The 19,871-nt window shown below is 34.3% G+C and overlaps 1 pseudogene; it reads right to left on the bottom strand.

Annotated features, from left to right (window-relative positions):
* LOC140163065 (twitchin-like) overlaps nucleotides 1-19,871 on the bottom strand; it is a 213,033-nt pseudogene that overhangs the window by 178,572 nt on the left and 14,590 nt on the right.

Raw genomic sequence — 19,871 nt, 5'->3', positions numbered from 1 at the left:
ACTGGAGTGAGAATTCCAAATGGACGTTACCCAACTGTCTATTCTATTTGAAGCATATACTTCCTCTGTTGAAGCTATTTCCAAAATCATCCAAAGGGGTAGTGTGGATTTCAACTGGAATAGCCCAAAATATCCGTGCAATGACAAGAAATGACAAATCTGAGTTATGTTTTCCCTTCCATGGGCTCCATCCGAGGTGTCAGTATAAAACTGATCATGCCAATAATGCTGATTGGATTAATAAAGCCTTTCTAAACATTTCTTCGGAAATCTCCTGCACTAAGTAATCTGGGCAATATATGTATATGTACTATATGTATATCCAATCATTACTCGTCAATTTTTGATCATTTTTTAATCTGTACATTTTGATTTACATTTTATATAGAAATCTATTGAAAGATGGTGGTTGCAATAGTGTTTTTATGCTTAACAGATTTTGGTCAAAGTATGAAAGAAACACTCACATAAAAATGAACTGTTGCAAATTGACCATTTAAAACAATGAGTCAAAAAGAGAAATAATTACAACGGATTAGCTTTTCAAATTATACTTTACAATTAATAGTAGCATTTCAAATGTTTAGAAAAATGTGGTTCTTGAGATAAAAATGATGGATGTAGAAAACAAAATCTGCTCGTTTTGAAATTTAGCTGTTTACTAAGAATTCATTGGACCGTCAGAATTGAAAGACACTATTTGTAACAATATTTTTGGAATGATTTCGGAATGATGAAAATATTTATTTTACAAGTTCTTTATTTTTCATAAATCATACCATAAATGTGAAATAATATTGAAGGAAATATGTCTAAATAAATAAAAAAAAATCTATAAGCAAAAGCAAATAAATAAACTCATTCGTCATCAGAACTTCATTATGTGATGTGCCCTGAGTAATTTAATTTGATGATTTATCTTTGTTTACATGAGTGATGACATTTTGGGGGAATTCCCCTCTCAAAGTGAGCAAAACAAGTTGAATCATATCTAATTTGGAATATTTGGAAACCCCCTGAGGTTGTAAAGTGATGTAATGGGATTTCCCCTCAGGAAGTGATGTAATGGGATTTCCCCTCAGGAAGTGAGGTAATGAGAAAGGTTAATGTTATAATTAAGGCTTGGGGAATTCCCACAATCATTTGGCTATTAATACTTGGGATTTCCCAGGGCCTGATATATAAGAAAAGGTAAACATATTTCTTCACAGTTGATAGTGTTGATCTGGGCTATGCTTACAGTCCAATTCCTTCAAAGAAAGGAAATTGCTAACCAGAATTAATTTATGTAGTCAAAGTACTACTATTTGCCAGAGTTGTCGGAGAAGATCTAGAATACGTCCAAGAACGTACTTCTTCCAAGAAAGGAATATATATTCTTCTGCCGATTTGCTGAAGTCTGGTCAAAGGAGCAACACAACTGTCAAAATAAGTGGGGACAACTGCATCGCAGTCCTGCTTCCTGAAGATATTGTGTGAAAGGTGGAAATAGCACCAAGTTTGGAGAAAGCAGCGCAAGGAGTTAAATTTGGAGAACTGCGCAAGGAGTTTAGTGTTGGAGAACGGCGCAAGGAGTTTAGTGTTGGAGAACGGCGCAAGGAGTTTAGTATAGGAGAACTGCGCAAGGAGTTATAAACGTGTTTGGAGAACACCATTTTCGTATAAGGATTGTATACGCAAGGATTTATAAATGCAAGTGCACAATGGACGTCGCTGATTTTCGCAGGACAAGTGAATAAGGATATATTACATCAGTCGTCCAGAACATTGCAAGAACTTTATGATCGCCAAGAAGAAGAATGCTGGCTAAGTACAAAATAGATAAAGATTATATTTGATAATTGTGTATGTGCATTTGTTGTCATATATTATACCAATCATAACGTGCTTTCAATTAAAGACTTAGATTTTGTTAGCTTAACCAAACAGTGTATTTGTGTTGTGCATTCGTGTGAGTTCGGGTAAAAGGTGATTTTGGCCTTGAGTCAAGTACGACTCGTAACAATTACATCAAAAAAGTCGAAGAACAAATCATTTAAAACCCCGTGTCTTCATACATTACAGACTAAATTGTTTAGGCACACATACTGATGCGAGATTGGTGACACACTTGTTTAATTTCAAAGCCATTATAATATATCGCATACAGGGTGTCCCTGAAAGAACTGTATTGTCGGAAACTGAATTTATTTTTGGTACTTTAACGCATAATCAAACATAACTAAATAAGCGATGTGGTTGAGGAATATATCAGCTATCACATACTTTAAAAAAATTTGACAATTGACTACTCCGTTTTTGAAATACAAGAATTTTACAAAACTACCTCATTTTCAATCCTTTCCACGGAGTAAAATATCTATCAATGACAATAGACGCCTCATGCGCCCGCTCATGCGCTGATGATACGCAGCGATTAGCACTCCGAATACAGATCATCGATTGATATTTGAATCCGTGGAAAGGTTTGAAAATGAGGGAGTTTCGAAAAATACTATATATTTCTAGAACGCTGTGGTCAAGTGTCAAAATTCAAAAAGTATGTGATAGCTGATTTATTACTCAACCACGCCAGTTATAGTTATGTTTAGTTGTGGCGTTAAAATACCCAAGTAATTAAGTTTTCGACGATACAGTTCTTTCAGGGACACCCTGTATAGCTTATTGAGTGTTATTAGTTAAAGGGGGAATATAGGAAGTTAAAGAGTCATATATAGATCATATAGATCATAATACTAATCCCACCATATCCGAATATCTAACATGAATCGGAACTACCAACATTCAAAATATGTTGGCTATATTTTGTAGCAACAACAACTATTGTATCACCAACTTAAGTCTGGACATTTGCATAAATTGTTAAAATTTATTTACTTATTCTTTTATTTTGATGTTTTTATATCCTTCATATGCGATATTGTCAAACTTTTACTAATTTGGTCTGTCGGACAGCAAGAAATTTCTACACAAAATGTAAAAAATAAAGATGTATATTGAACAACATTATCTCTCTTTCTCTTTTTTCATGTTTTTAGATCTGATAGAGTTTTAACTTTAATTAAAGTTTAACCTGTATAACCGTGGACGCGGGTGAATATGTTGGCATAGATTTGGACACATACAATTGTCTAAGGATGCCAATTATACAGTGTACACTCATACGTATAGCGAAACAGATAGATTAGTTTGTTCTAGTTTTAGTTCGTTTTTATCTCAAAGAGAAATAATCTGGCAAAAGGTGCACTCTAACTGTCGGATTGCATTCTTTCCTAAAGGTTAATATCGAGGGCTTAGAGCCAGAACCACCTATGTCCATTTGTTTTCTCAATTACATGTTACTCATTTCGGCAACAAATGGACGGTTAACTATGCCCTCTATAATAAATGCAAGTGACTTTGGGGTATACATGGTATATGCATGGTCACTTTAACTTAGACGCAAGTGACCATGCATATATCCCAAAGTCACTTACATTTTCTTATGGAGGGCATAATTAACCGTCCATTTGTTACCGAAATTAGTAACACGTAATTGAGAAAACAAATGGCCATGGGTGGTTCTGGCTCTAAGCCCTCGTTATAATGTGCAATAAATGGTTTGATTTAAATATGTACATGGACATTTTAAAGTGTTATAAATTATTTCCTTTACACATGTATATGAACAATAATTATTTCGAAGTACAAAGGCACTTGTCACTACCGTTAGAGGATACCTAATTTTCTTACACTATTGCATCTGCGGATTTCAATTGCTTAAAATGAGCATATTCAAAAGTTATATATTAAAACAAAACACACACACACACACACACACCCCCACACAAAGAAAAACAAACAAAAAGAAAACAACAGCAACAACAGCAGCAACAACAACAACAACAACAACAACAACAACAAACAAACAGAAAACAAACAGCTACATTTCCTTGCACACTTTACTAATTAATTAGAATTAATGATAAATTTGTATTGGTCAATATCATTACAACAGATTAATATGTTATCACAATACAAAATTCAATTAATTGATTTTGTAAATAATAAGAACTGTACTATGAATTACATTATGACTTATACTTTACCGACCGTGAAGATGCCTATTACGAACAATCCTATTGTTTATTAAAATGCCATTCTTTTGTTGGGTGATATTAAATATTTAAGCTTATACTTTGAGGATATAAAATATTTATTATTACCCAACATTAGCGTGATATTTTACTCAACAGACTTGTTCATAATGACACCCAGCTTGGGTAAAATTATACCCAACATACCCAACCTTTGTAACAGTGTAAAATAATGATGTTTCAAATCCTAAAATCGTATACTTTGCAAACTTGCTTAATTTATTGTTGTTAATGAGTTATGTACATTTTACAAAAGTGTTGTTGTTTCAGCCCTCTTTACAACGTAACTTAAGAACCGCAGCACCTATAAAAATATATATGTGATATTTTAATTCTTCTACACGCTCGCTATGAATTGAGCAATGCAGTTTTTGCCAAATCTCACTACCATTCGTCAGATGCTGTGAACTACCAAATCACAACAGTTTAAAATAATTAATAACCTTAAGTACATTAGTCTCTGCATTTATAAACATGGATATAAACCGAACTGATTTGTAATCAGATTTGTTAAAAAGTTAAAAGCTTTTTGTCACCGGAAAATCCGTCTGAAGAGTGGAATTGAAATTTGCATTACACTGAGCCTCAAGATTAGGGTATAGTTTACGTTATACTAAAGTGGCTTGTCTACTACAGTTGATATTCATACACATTGTATGTAAGACATGACCTTAAAGCCATAATGTATGATTTGCTTCACAGCGACACCCTAAATTTTACTCGGATTTCTACTCTTTGCATAATTATAATGCTCAGTGGTGAACTAAAATACCACGTAAAAGACTAAGCTTGAAGTGCTTTAATAACAATAAAATTTAACCTTTTATATTGAAACCGGGGATACCCGGTTTTATTCAGAGTTCACCGATCGAATGCTTGCTAACATGTCCCGTGGATGTCAGGTTATGTGTGCACAGGTCGAGCGCGATGCTCCGTGCAGTCTCTTCGTTATACCTCATTTGTTTGGCTCGAAATTAAAAGGGGATACATTATCAGTGAAAACGAACATTTAAATAGGAATCTATTCTTTATGCAAATCACACATTTTTGCTTTAATCTTCACACAGGGAGTGTATTTTAAATAGGATTACCTAAATAGATGACTCCATTTGAAATCCACACCCCCTGTGTAGGAGATTAAGGTCATATTTTTATGGATTTCAACTAGAACAGTCCAATGATATGAGTCTCTTACCTGATACCCAGAAGCTGCTTTCTTTACATTGGAGCGATATCTTCCCCCACTCTTGATCTCTTTATCACCTAAAATCCATTTGAAGTTTGGCCGTGGTTCGCCGGCGATCTGACAGCTAAAGGTCAGTATTCGGCCATCATCAGATTGGTTGAGAGAGGGTTTCTTGATAAACGTCGGTCCGGCTTCTTTAACCATGGTGAGTTATTACTGCAACAAAAAGAGGAAAGACGGTGGTTAGACTGAAAGTTAAGTGCAATAATTGTTCTATTTTCGTTTCACTGGTACGATAGATCCATACGGAAACACACTAGGGCGCTGATGGGACCAGGCTAAAAATAAGTATAAAGCAGATCTGGCTTATATTACAGAATCGGGAATAAAACAAGAACGTATTAAAATAAGCATATATAGTCCCGGAAAATTATTCAATATTTTGACACTCAAACATAAGATATTTTCATTGCCTTACAGAGACATGCAATTGCCAACTTCACAACCTGATAGTATGGATTGAATACACCCTTCCCAAACAGATCATCATTTGACTTATCTAGCTACCATGTAATAGGTATAATTACTTCATTTTATTCTGCTTATTATCATTGGCTTCCATTAATTACGTCAATGTAATGGCGTGACATGTGTTAAATGATCACTTATGTTTGCTGTTATTTATGCCATATTGAATTTTTAAAAGGACATCGCTGATGTATATCATGTTCATGACGTCACTTTTGTTAATTGGAAGGTGACGACATCGTCGTCATCATCATCATCATCATCATCATCATCATCATCATCATCATCATCATCATCATCATCATCATCATCATCATCATCATCATCATCATTATCATCAGTATCATCGAAGATATAATCCATAAAAACAATAGTTTAGTTGACGATAGACTTGTTGAACATCTTTAATTAATTCAATCGAAGATACGTCACATTTACTGCCGAAAAAACTTTCATTATAAAGGTATATAGCATCGTATTATAAATCTATTCAACAGTAAAATCTAAAAAGTTTTCCTCAAGTTGCGAAATGTGAGTTCGACGAATATCATTTTCGAGTGTACAAGTTTTAACTTAAAAGAACTGGAGGTTACATCAAGGTCTGAAATAACTGACAGGTTTCATTTTTTAGATAGAAATTATTAAATGTCTTTTGCAACAGATAGCTACATATGGCAACGATATATCAAATGTCTATCGTAATAGAGCAGCTAATGCAGCTTATTACAGTTATGGTCTTCCTGCACTCTCGCGTTTACGCCCAAATGACCTAAGCTAATTGTAGATCCATCCTTTGCGCTCATTTTAGTGATAACATTTTTACCCCAACAACTTCCCCGGAGGGTATGACCGGCCATCACAAATGACCACAGAGGCGATAAAAACAACATGAATTGAAGTGTCAATTTTATGTTTCATTATATTTACTAAAAAATTGCATCGGCTTTTTCCGACCGACCCAAAAATGATTTTTGTTTTTACTTTTTAATATTTGGTATAAAATGTCCAAAATGTTTTGTCTGTTTGTAATTCGTATCCCACAAATTCTGATATATTAAAGGTAACAAGCCTGACAAACCTTATACATCATTGTTCAACATTGTTTTTACATTATTGTTATTCGTAACCGATCGACCGATCCTGACTTTGGACATTAAAAGGAAATAAAAACTTCTCTATTTTAGGCTTTATTAACATAATTAACAACAATAGATACTGTGTTAAAGATCACAATCTTGCAAAACGCCACAAATCAATCAGAACACAGATGCCATGTCTATTTTAAAGTGTTGCGATTTGGTAGTTCACAGCATCTTGCGAATGGTAACGAGTTTTTCGCAAAAATTACATTGATCATTTCATAGCGAGTGAGTAGAAGAATTCAAATATCACAGATATACTTTTGATGTCCTGTGGTTCTTGAGTTATGTTGTATTAGAGGGCTGAAACAACAACACTTTTGTAAAACATACATAACTCATTAACAACAATAGATCAAGCAAGTTTTCAAAGTATTTGATTTGAAGAATGAACTTTTGCAAAACATCAAAGTGATATTTTTCAATAATATATTGATTTAGATAATAAAAATCGATATTTTTGCTGCTTCGACCAACAATACCGCGTCTACCCTTAATATAGACCGGTGACAAATCAATTCAGATCCTCTGGCAGAAAAAAAATGTGTTGCTGCTCAGCACTGTGCTTCCCCAATGAAGATATTTTCAAGAAACCAAAAATAGCTCTGCCAATAAGTGGTCTAGATATCTTCTTCAGGATACCAGCAATAACTATGTGAATAAATAGAATGTGAGTAAGCTAAATGAGTAACAAGTCGGACAGCAACAACGTTCTATCTTTTCATGCCGTATTTCTGTTAATGCTACAAAGTACAGAGTACAAAAGTGTAATCCAAACAATCGCTAAAAAATGCCTTAAATATGGACACTTTACGCTGCTGAAAATAGTAAAATACAAATGATTTGAAAAATTGTCTGGACGAGTATGTCAGATTGCGTTTCCTCCACGTTGTCTCATTTGGCTTTGCCTTATCAGATACGATCCAATTACATGGAAAAGGTCAGTATGGTTACTCCCCACTGTGGTCCCATAACTCGATTATGTCATATTGGCTATGATGGAATATTGAAAGCCTAGAACGGTTTATTTACTAGATGGTCTAAGATAAATAAATATTTCTATCAATGAAATACTTGTGGACGGAGAGTTCAATTTACTTAATGGTTTATATTATATAGGTCATTCTTAAACTGATTTAATAAGACTTAAGAAGTGCTTCCTTTCAAAACATGTTTCCACAACAAAACTTCTTTTAGATCAAACATCTTATGGGTAATGGATATTTATTTTTTTTGCGCATTGTTTCTGCAAATTAACGATTCGTTAATTAAAACCGTTGAAATTGGTGCAATATGAACTTATCACATTTGGGAAATATTCTATAAAATTATAATAAAATAATTTGTTCTGGTATCAGTAATGTGAAACATTTAGAGAAATATTATAGCTTTGTTTATACCGAGAGGAACCAAAATAGAATTATGGATTAATGCTTTGACCGAATGGCTATTTTATGCAATCGAATTCAAATTATACTTTATCCAGGCAACCAAGTAGCAAACATCGAAACACTATGCACAAAACAAAAACAAAAATCACACAAACAAACAAAACAAACAACACCAACAACAAAATGTAAGAAAGAAGGGCGTTGATCTTTGATCAAGAATTTTGGTTTATCGTGGCATTGTACAAATATATTTGGTGGTAAATCATGACTTAAAATCGACCCGTATAGATTAATTTCCGTTTTGAAATTTAGGTTTACAATCCTTTAATAAATTACTTAATTTTCAAATGATTGCAAGCTTTTCATATTCCTTCCCAGCAAACACAAAAACGTTTTAAAAACGTTTTAAATAAGTTATATTTTGGCTTTTGGTTTAGGTAAAAACGTTTTAATAACATTAAAAATTCGGGTTATATAAATGTCATGATAACGTTTTAAAACGTTTTGTATGAAAATACACTACAACAATATTTTGAAATGTTTTCAAAAAATGTTATTGTAAACTATTTTTGCAAACATTTTTGCCAAATATTGTGTCAATACTTAATTGGGATTCCAGGTAAAAACCACATGTGTCTGCTCACGGTCAAAAAAATTTTATTGCATGAGGCAAAAGGGCTTTGGTAGTAGGTTACAAAAAGTCACATCAAAAATTCCTCCGGAGCTTGTTGCCATAGCAACGGCAGATTTTATGATTTTAGCGGTTTTTGCTTATTTTGGGGTGAAAATAAGAGAAAATATACACTTTTCTGAATTGCTCTTGACTTAAAATTTGAGGTCACATCAAAAAAGTAACCTTATCACCATAAAGTACCATCTTTGCACTTTTCCCAGAGGCAAAAAATATTTCAATAATATTACCCCATGTGCAATTTTAGGGATGGGCAACATTGACACTTTAGCACTTTTGAAAAAATGACATTTTTACCCTATCTTTGAAGTCAAAAAACTAATTTTGCTTGAGCACTCAGAATTATTTTCTCTTTGGTGGTACTTGAGCAGACATTGCCCCTTCCAAATCTGGTGAAAAAACTCTGGGGCTATTTGTCCTGTAAAGCCAGTGTTGCCAGAAAGTTTACCAATTTTCAAAAAATGCATTTTTCGAAATAATGCATTTTCTACATATTTACTCATATAACTTTTTATACGGCCAACTTAATTGAAATATTGACCCTTTGCGTACAAGATTTGACACACAACTGCTTCCGGAAGCAACACTGAAAGGATGCAGAAGAGTAGTGTTCTGCAAAAACCGGTATTGCCAGAAAATCTGACTTTTTAAATCTATATTTCCAATAAGCGCATTTACTACAGGCTCTAGGGGGGAGTTTGTGTACATGACTCTTTCAGAGATTTACCTTGAATTTTCATGTTATATACAAAGACCTTCAAAAAAAGTTTGGGTAAGAAGATCAGATCAAGTGCAATTAAAGATGGCGTCAAAAAATGGCCGCCAAATAGGGGTTTCCATTAAAACACACTATAGCAACATGCTAATGATCTAATGATGAAAAATTATCGATGCAATTGATGTTTCTATTCAGCGGAAATAAATATGTGCCCATTTTGTTTCATTCGGCGTCCAAAATTCAAAATGGCGTCCAAAATGGCCGCCAGAATAGCATATTTCCATTGAAATACTCTAGAGCAACATGAAATTGATATAATAATAAAGTGTTTTCAATGGAGTTAATTTTTATAACTAAAAGAAATAAATATATGCGCACAATTTGTTTCATTTCAATCTCTGCAATTCAAGATGGAATCCAAAATGGCCGCCAAATTAGGATATTTCCAGTTAATGTCCTAGTAATAATTAAATACAAATGGAATTCATATTTCCGATCCGTGAGCCAAATGGAATAAGCAGTGTGATGCCATGATTACTTATTTGGAGAGTACAAAGCTGTAGCATAGTGAACTTTAGTAGTTGTAGTCTAGTCAACGTTCCTATTTATAGCTGTAGCATATAGTTATCTATCTTAACTATCTTAACCCTAACCCTCCTGAATGCTACAAAATACTACTTGATATATGCGCTGTTCGTGCATGCATCCCACGTGGTGTGATGACGCAATCGCCCTAAGTGATATATAGGCACGGTTTCGCTGGCCAGCGAAGCCCAAGACCCGTGACAAAGTGTCGCCGACCGAGTGCTTGGCATGCGAGGGGTCTCGAGTTCGAATCCCACCCAGATCAAACAACTTCTTTCCTTCTTTTCTCTCTTTATTCTTTCCTTCTTTCCCTTCCCCTCGCCAAAAAGCCCCTAGGCGGTTAGGGTTAATATAGCTATAGCCCAGTTAACTTTTCTCAACATAACTGTAACCTATTCAACTTTCGTAACGTAGCTAGTATGTAGCAGAGTCAATCTTCCTAACTTCTGAGTGCTAGTACCTAAAATCTGGTTGCAAGGATGGATTCTGGCTAATAAAGCTATCCCACTTCCCACGATGTTTCGCTTGATGAGATAAAGTGCCCCCCTCCCGGGGTCGGTATGCTCCACTGAACCGGAATTTGGAGATGGTGGGTCTTTGGGAGCTGACGGCGAACCGGTAAGAGGGGGCCTTTCGAACCTGCAAACGGTTAGAATCAAGGGTCTTTCTTAACTCACTGGTTGAAAATCCTCTGGAATAACCAAAATAATGTAAGGAATGACCAATTTAGAGTCTTTTACAGCTGAAATCAGGAGTCTCTCAGAACTCTACTTTCGTAGAATGCATGTGTTTTTTGGAGCTGCGCGGTCCACACCATAGACCCTAGATATGAATTTATAGGGTCTATGTCCAAATACAGGGTTTTTTTCGGGTAACTGGTGATAACACCAAGTACCAGCAATGGTACAAGTACCAGCAATGGTAAAAGAATGCGAGAGTCGGTGAAATACATAATGACCATGTTACCAAGAGGTCAAGGCTAGTTGATTGAGACACATTTATTTTATGATGTGACTAATCAATGTTATCAGAAATAATAGCCTAAATTCCATTCTAGCAATGTCTAGAGACAATGAAACTGTTCTAGGCGGATGTCGGATAACTGTAACTTTTGTAACATCTATGTTGTTCTACTGAGATTCTTTTTGGTCTTGAGTCTTAGGATTCCGTTTTGATATTATTTCTAGAATGGATTTCATGGTATACTTCTTATGACATTGATTAGTCACATGATTAATGTATCTTCATCAACCAGCTTCTTGGTAACATGCATGGTCATGGCTTTATTAGTAATACATAATCCATCCTTGCAAAACTATTGTAATTAAGTACTACTAGTATTAATATGTTAGGAAAGTGGACTCGGCTACAGTTACGTTACAAAAGTTTCATAGGCTACAGCTATGTTGAAAGGGTTAACTGGGCTATCGGGTTTTTTTTTTAAGTTAACTAGGGAAAAGCTATATAGGAACTTTATACTCTGCACTCTCCATACTTTTCACAGAACTGAAAAGACAAAAGAAAAAGTCAAATTAAATGTAAAAACCTAGTTCTAAATGGCTTCAAATGGTTTTGACGGCTTTGTTATTTCAAAAGAAGTAACAAAATCAGTGATAGCCTAGGTGACTGGTTGCTAGCTGTTCAAATGGATATATATAAGGGTATTTGGGTGACAGATTGAAAGGAAAATTAAGGGGTCTTTGGGTGACAGCAGTTTTTCATACTATCTGGCAACACCAAGCCCAAGTTTCAAAACCTGTATGAGCTCGTGCTAGCATATGTACAGATAAAGCTACATAAAATAACGGTAACAGTTAAAATATTTAAATAAATTTAATTATGTAAAATGCACTTATTGGAAATATAGATTTAAAAAGTCAGCTTTTCTGGCAATACCGGATTTTGCAGAATACGACTCTTCTGCGCAGCCTTTAAGTGTTGCTTCCGGATGCAGTTGTGTGTCAAATCTTGTATGCAAAGGGTAAATATTCCAATTAAATTGGTCGTGTAAAAAGTTATATGAATAAATATGTAGGAAATGCATTATTTTGAAAAATGCAGTTTAAAAAATTGGGAAACTTTCTGGCAACAATGGAATTTGAGAGATACCAATGAAACAAATTGTGTGCATATTTATTTCCTTTGGTTATAAAAATTAATTCCAATGAGAATACTTTATTATTATATCAACTTCATGTTGCTCTAGAGTATTTCAATGGAAATAGGCTATTCCGGCGGCCATTTTGGACGCCATTTTGAATTTTAAAATCCGAATGAAACAAAATGGGCATATATGTATTTCCTTTGATTAGAAACATATTGTATCAATATTTTTTCATCATTAGATCATTTGTATATTGCTATAGTGTGTTTTAATGGAAAATCCCTATTTGGCGGCCATTTTGGACGCCATTTTTGATTGCACTTGATCTGATTTTCTTACTCAAAATTTTTGAAGGTCTTTGCATAATTTATATAACATGAAAATGCAAGGTAAATTTCTGAAAGAGTTATGTACACGAACTCCTCCCTAGAGCCTGTAGTAAATACGCTTATTGGAAATATCTATAGATTTAAAAAGTCGGATTTTCTGGCAATACCGGTTTTTGCACAACACGACTCTTCTGAAGTGTTGCTTCCGGAAGCAGTTGTGTGTCAAATCTTGTACACAAAGGGTCAATATTTCAATTAAGTTGGTCGTATAAAAAGTTGTATGAGAAAATATGTAGAAAATGCATTATTTCGAAAAATGCATTTTTTTGAAAATTGGCAAACTTTCTGGCAACACTGGCTTTACAGGACAAATAGCCCCAGAGTTTTTCACCAGATTTGGAAGGGCAATGTCTGCTCAAGTACCACCAAAGAGGAAATAATTATGGGTGCTCAAGCAAAATTAGTTTTTTGACTTCAAAGATAGGGTAAAAATGTCATTTTTTCAAAAGTGCTAAAATGTCAATGTTGCCCATCCCTAAAATTGCACATGGGGAAATATAATTGAAATATTTTTTACACCTGTGAAAAGTGCAAAGATGGTACTTTATGGTGAAAAGGTTGCGTTTTTAATTTGACCTCAAATTTTAAGTCAAGAGCAATTCAGAAAAGTGTATATTTTCTCTTATTTTCACCCCAAAATAAGCAAAACCCGCTAAAATCATAAAATCTGCCGTTGCTATGGCAACAAGCTCCGGAGGAATTTTTGATGTGACTTTTTGTAACCTACTACCAAAGCCCCTTCGCCTCATGCAATAAAAATTTTGTGACCGTGAGCAGGCACATGTGGTTTTTACCTGGAATCCCAATTAAATAACATTATGTTGAAATATTTGAACCCAGCAAACACAGGAATGTTCTTAAAATGTTTTTTCAAAACCTTTTAATAACATTTAAATGTCGGGTTATATAAAGGTCATGAAAATGTTTTTAAAACGTTATTGAAAATATTTTGGTCAAACATTTTTCGCAAAATATTTTTTCAACCCAAAAATAACATTCTGTTTAGAAAGTTTTGTATCAAGTGTTCAAGAATGTTTTTGGAATGTTATTAAAACGTTTTTATACCATTTATATAACCCGACATTTAAACGTTTTCTGTAAAACATTTTTGTTTGCTGAGCAGTAGATTATCAAAAATGTTTTTAAGGTTATGAAAACGTTTTATACTCTTAATATACCCTTTATATAACCCGACATTTAAACGTTTTCTGACAACCTTTTATAACCTTTTGCGAATGATGTCGAAAACGTTTTGTGTTTGCTGGGTTCCTGCACGTACCAAATCTGATAACGACATTTCCCGTGAGGAAATAAGTTCACTGCTGATATAATTTATTGTAATGATTAGCATAGCATTATGTTGTATACAAACTTTACAAGACAAGTTTATTATAAACATTTATCATCAAGCACGTTTCATCATCGAGTGATACTAAACATAGATATGACGTAATGTATAATTTGAGAGGCACGACTTGTTCGTTTCTTTGTGACATGTATCGTTAAAGCTCCCCCACCCCACACAAAGACACCCACCAATACCACGGAAGCATGCAATACAACCAAATTGGATGTAATCATGGTAATAATGTTTTATTGTATAATAATGAATATAGAATTTATTTGAGCTGGAGCCCCAGAATCGGGAAAGTCTACTTTACCGTCAACTTTGCTTGTTTTTTCTTTCTGTATGTTATTTATCGTATGAATAAAGAGATAATTTGGATTCAAACATATATTGATTGATTTTCCTTATTCGTAATTGAAAATGTCGTTCTATTGGATAATCGTTTGAAACGTAGTATAAGTTAATCAAAACGTAGTGCAGAACTGATCAAATCAGTAAACAGCTGTAACTAATAGGCCTATACGTGATCTAGCTAATGTAAAGGAGTGAGTTCATGCACTACAAAAAGAGCGAAAATCACTCCCAAAAATAGTGAAATTTCACTCCAAAACAGTAAAATGTCGACCACTTAAGGTATAATATAAGGGACAACTTTCTATTGAGTAATACTTTATAAGGCTCCTTGAAGAGAGAAAATTTCATTCACGCTTTTGTTTCACGCTTTTACATTTTACACCTGAAAACCCACATACCGGTATATATTGTTTCAAATATGCCATGCACACATAAAGTTGTACTGTTGTTTCTTGGACAACAACATAACAACAACAACAACACCAACAACAACAACAACAACAACAGTAACCACAGCATCAACAACACAATTTTGTATTGACTGTGCATCGCTTTAATGCATTGCTATGCTGACATCCACATGTGCACTGAGACCTGCATACCAGTCGCATCCTCCACACATTGCGTTATCTCCCTCGACCCTTGCTATCTCAACTTCATGATTCGTGAGTCAGCTCGAGTAAATGAGACGAAAGTCGGCAAATGTTAATTTACGGTAGGCTTGGATTGGTAGTGGCCAAACGCATGGGCAGGATGGGTGTTAACGATGCTTTCTTTTGTTCATACGCAAACACCTTGCTGTCTTCCTATTCATATGATATATATATATTTTTGATAATACATGACGATAAAGTATTTATGTATGTTGTTCATGTTGTAGATCATGTCGCCTCCTAAATATTTAAGTTTGCATCAAAATATAATTTTTTTTGTAAATAGTTTCAAACTAGGCCTAAAAGGAAGAAGTGAAGCAGGATCCTAATGACTATCACCTCATTACATAACATCATACTTATGAATAGTTATGAGAAAAAAATGGTGTTTCATATTGAGTTATGGCATAAATATTTGTAAAAAGTGTGTGCAGTAATAAAAAAAAAATAGCAAGTTCAGATGAATATATGAAAATTGTTATAATTAATTAATTAAATTGTTAAAATTAATATATTACTGATTTCGTTTTTCACTACATGCAAATGTCATTCATAAACGCGTACTATGACCCGCCTTGATTTACAAACCGCAGACCTTACAGATGTGATTAAGGTATCAGTTTACTCTATACACTATCAGCCAATCTCATCTCCATTGAAAAGTTCAATGACCTCCATTCAACAAGCTTAGCTCAAAGTTGACCTCGAGTTGTGGAATATGAGTTACTGTACCCAACATACTCAAAGGTCATTCTATGCATGTAGATGCCTATTTGGGTTAGATGCAAATGTTTGATAATGAATGAATATTGCACAGTATCAAAACTTAAATTTTTACTTTGCGACATCAGTCTTATTTTAATACACGGTTCGATCACCGTGGTCACATATGCATACTAGTACAGCCTAGGAACTACAGCTGTATCAACCGACCAGGCCCATACCACAGTTTATATGATGACTCCCCGGCTAACTCACATATTATCATGATAAATGGCATGGCTTACATTCCTATCTTGTTACGTGCTGTAGAGTTATCAGACAAGGTTCATCTTCGTTTTTCTAGTCATCATGTAGCTGGGATGAAGATTGGTATGAAGTTGATTTATCCCTTAATTTATCATTTTAGAATGCGAGGAGTTTGTCTTAATGAGCATTGATGTTTGTGACCCATGTTGGACTTGTAGTATTTGTAATTGCTATTGATCTTAAAGGGACATCCGAACAGTGTGGTCTTTGTAAAAATCATTTTAGGAGGGGTGTAAGTATTTTATATGTTCAGTGGCGTATCAGGGTCAGTTGTCTGAGGGGGCAAAATAATCCCCGGTAGGCACCATTTCAGTCCTCTGCTACTATGATAATTGTCCGCGAAGCGCAAAATATTTTTAAAGTTTATATTATTTTAGCCCAAAATTGAGGTGAAATGAGGTTTGCATCTACTTGGCGAAGTTTAAATTTTACACAACCTTTCCCCAATATAAAAGTAAAAGAACCTTGTCAATTTTAAATTTTACACTATTTTGGGCACCAAAATAAGGATTTCTTTGTGTTTACAGGACTGTGCCCCCAATGAGTTGGTTTGCTACCTCAACCCTCCAAAAAGAAAATGTCAACCTCCTTAAAGTCACCCCCATAAAAAAGAAAGGTTAAACTCCCTAATCCCTCCATAGTGTAAACTTGAAAACTGAATATCGAATGGAAATGAAGTTGCTCCCACTGCAAACCCTGATATTGGCGGAAATAGGCATAAAACATGTTAAGAAACGTACAATAAAGTAGAATGAGTTGGTTGGAATTATTATCATGCCTATTGCAAGACTTCTGAATAAAAATAAAATCCGTTTTAGTTTCACTGCTAAATTACGTGTCTTTTAATTTTGAACCTAAATAATCTATTCAACAGCGTCTAGATCGAGAATGTGTATATCGGCGAATCAGATTGGCAGTATACCACACATCCATATTTTATCAGCACAGTATAAAGATTTATCATCAAAGTTACTAAGATTTATAAGCAATGAATCTTCGCCGCATCTATCGAGATAACGGAATGATTGGGATACTTGTCTTCATACGTGGGCTTTTATTTACTTCTACCTCAGTATTTAGGGCGTGTGTAGTGTGTGGTCTAAAGATTGTAGTCACCATTTCACCACAAAAAATCACAACTTCCTTTTTTGAGGGGGGGGGGGGGTGTTTGGGGGTCCATTTTAGTCGAAAAATGATTATCAGACGCAGGCTTTCTTTTTTCGAACTAAAACTCTGCGTTTATTAAAATAGGTTTCTTTCTAGACTAAGTTGTAAAAAGCGTTAAACTTGTCCACTGTTTGAAGGATTAAGTTAAGCACACTGCAAGCCATTATCACTCAACTGTTGAGTAAAAGGGAACAGAGCAACAAACAGAGTGAATTGAACTCAATGTTGATTAAATTGTACTCATATTGAGTTCCATTTGACTCATTTTGTAGCTCTATTCCCGTTTTACGCAACATTGAGTAATTTTTAACGGTCAATTTCCCCGTCAATTTCACCCGATAGAAAACAACGCGCGTGTTTACGCCCAAACACCTCAAGCTAATCGTAGATCCATCCTTTGTTACCCCAGCACGTAACCCGGCCCATAGGACCAGGGTTACACCACAACTAGTTTAAAGTAAGCAACTAATGTATTTTAAACTGTTGAGATTTGGTAGTTCACAGTATCTTGCGAATTGTTGTGAGCTTTGGCAATAAATGCATTCATCATTTCATAGCGAGTGTGTAGAAGAATTCAAATATCACAGATATACTTTTGTAGTTCCTGTGGTTCTTAAGTCATGTTGTAAAGACTAAAGAGGGCTGAAACAACAATACTTTTGTAAATCGTACATAACTCATTAACATGTTAACAATAATAAATTAAGCACGTTTTCAAAGTATATAATTTGTAGAATGAACTTTTGCAAAACATTAAAATGTTATTTTGAATAATAAATTGATTTAAATAATGAAAATTGAGTTAAAAGCTTATAATTTAAGGGATCAGATAGCAACGTTTGCACAGTATTTTGGGGAACATGAGATTCATGCTTTCCAATTCCTTGATGTTTAATAGTAGTGACGTATTCCGTAATAGTGTAAGCGGTTTAATCCATGATGGTTTAAATACGCAGCATACTGGGCCGTGGCATTGTGTGTTCATTCCTTTCTTTCTCCTTTTAAAATCCATTGTTTTGTATCAATAAAACGTTGTTTTGGACATCTGATGAGATGCAACTGACAAGGAATGATCACAAATTGTTCATAATCGGGAAGATGAAAGTCAATATCCTGCATGTATCTAGTCCCATGTATACATGTTGTTGAGACACAAAATACACAATGATACTCGTATTATAGTGAGACAATAAAGCACGTACCGTATAAGTATAGCTTATAAATAAACAAAATAAATAAGAGGGTATCCTCCACGGTGGCGGTCCATTCAAATTACACATGTTTACTATATACTGTACACTCACTGTTCGGGTACCGTACATGGTATAGTATATGATGATATGAGCTTGCCGTTTGTAAAAGCATGCTATACGGTAAATCCCGGTATGAATCACGAGTATATCCTGGCTGCATCTGGACATTTGAAGTAGATATTCCAACACTACGGTGATCAATTCAATTCAATTTTATTTAAAAAATAACCTCGTGGCCCTAAGGCCACATTGCGTATTTTTTTTACATGGTATAAAACATACAGAATCAATACATGAATAATCAAATTACAACAGTAATAGAAAACACTTATTAATAAAAATTTTTTTTTAAATATTGCACAAGAATCAAGCACTGATATTGCCACAACACACCAAACGTATTTAAAATTATTCACGCCGCAAAAAAACAAAAAAAACAAAAACAAAAACAAACAAAAATTAGAAATCCTCACTCACAAATTACATTCACAATCATCAGCAAGAATGCAGTCTCATATACAAAGCGTACACTCATAAAATACTCACAGCTAAACTTACTCACATAAAAAAGCATACACAGAAACATTACACTCACTTATAGAGTCAGCTATACACACCGAGCGACGACTTTGGCGTCCGCCATTATTGGATCTAAAGCAACTTCGGATTATTTTATACCAGTAACCAGTCCACTATCTGCAGATTATTTTCTTTAAATATAATAGCATATCGATTTTAATCGAACGAAATGTTAAAGTATTTTAAAACCACGCAGATCACATGCCATTTCAGAGCATTAAATTATCCAAATTACAACAAAAAACCCGCAATTGAACATTTCAGTATTAAGAAGAATCGGGTAAAAAATAGTGTTGATCTGTTTTCATCTCCTACTTTTCCATTCTCTATCTGCATGCAGTGACATTTGGGAAATTGTAAAAATATTTGAAATTTGTAGGAACAGCCTAATATGAGTACAATTTAATCAACATTAAGTTGAATTCACTAATTTTTGTTGCTCTGTTCCCTGTTATTATTATTATTTATTATTTGAAGTGTTTGCATGGATAAGAAACTGGGCCCTTTTTGTTTCAACATGGTCATTTTACATGTTTTATAACCATGATAACAGATCGTGTGTCATTTTCATATGATTCATTATCACTGTTTATTGCTTTGGGTGTATCACAAACTATCATT

The sequence above is a fragment of the Amphiura filiformis genome, chromosome 10 (genome assembly GCF_039555335.1).
Source record: "Amphiura filiformis chromosome 10, Afil_fr2py, whole genome shotgun sequence".
Classification (NCBI taxonomy): Eukaryota; Metazoa; Echinodermata; class Ophiuroidea; order Amphilepidida; family Amphiuridae; genus Amphiura; species Amphiura filiformis.
Note: the sequence above shows the minus strand (reverse complement) of the source record. Positions and strands in the feature narration are given on the sequence as shown.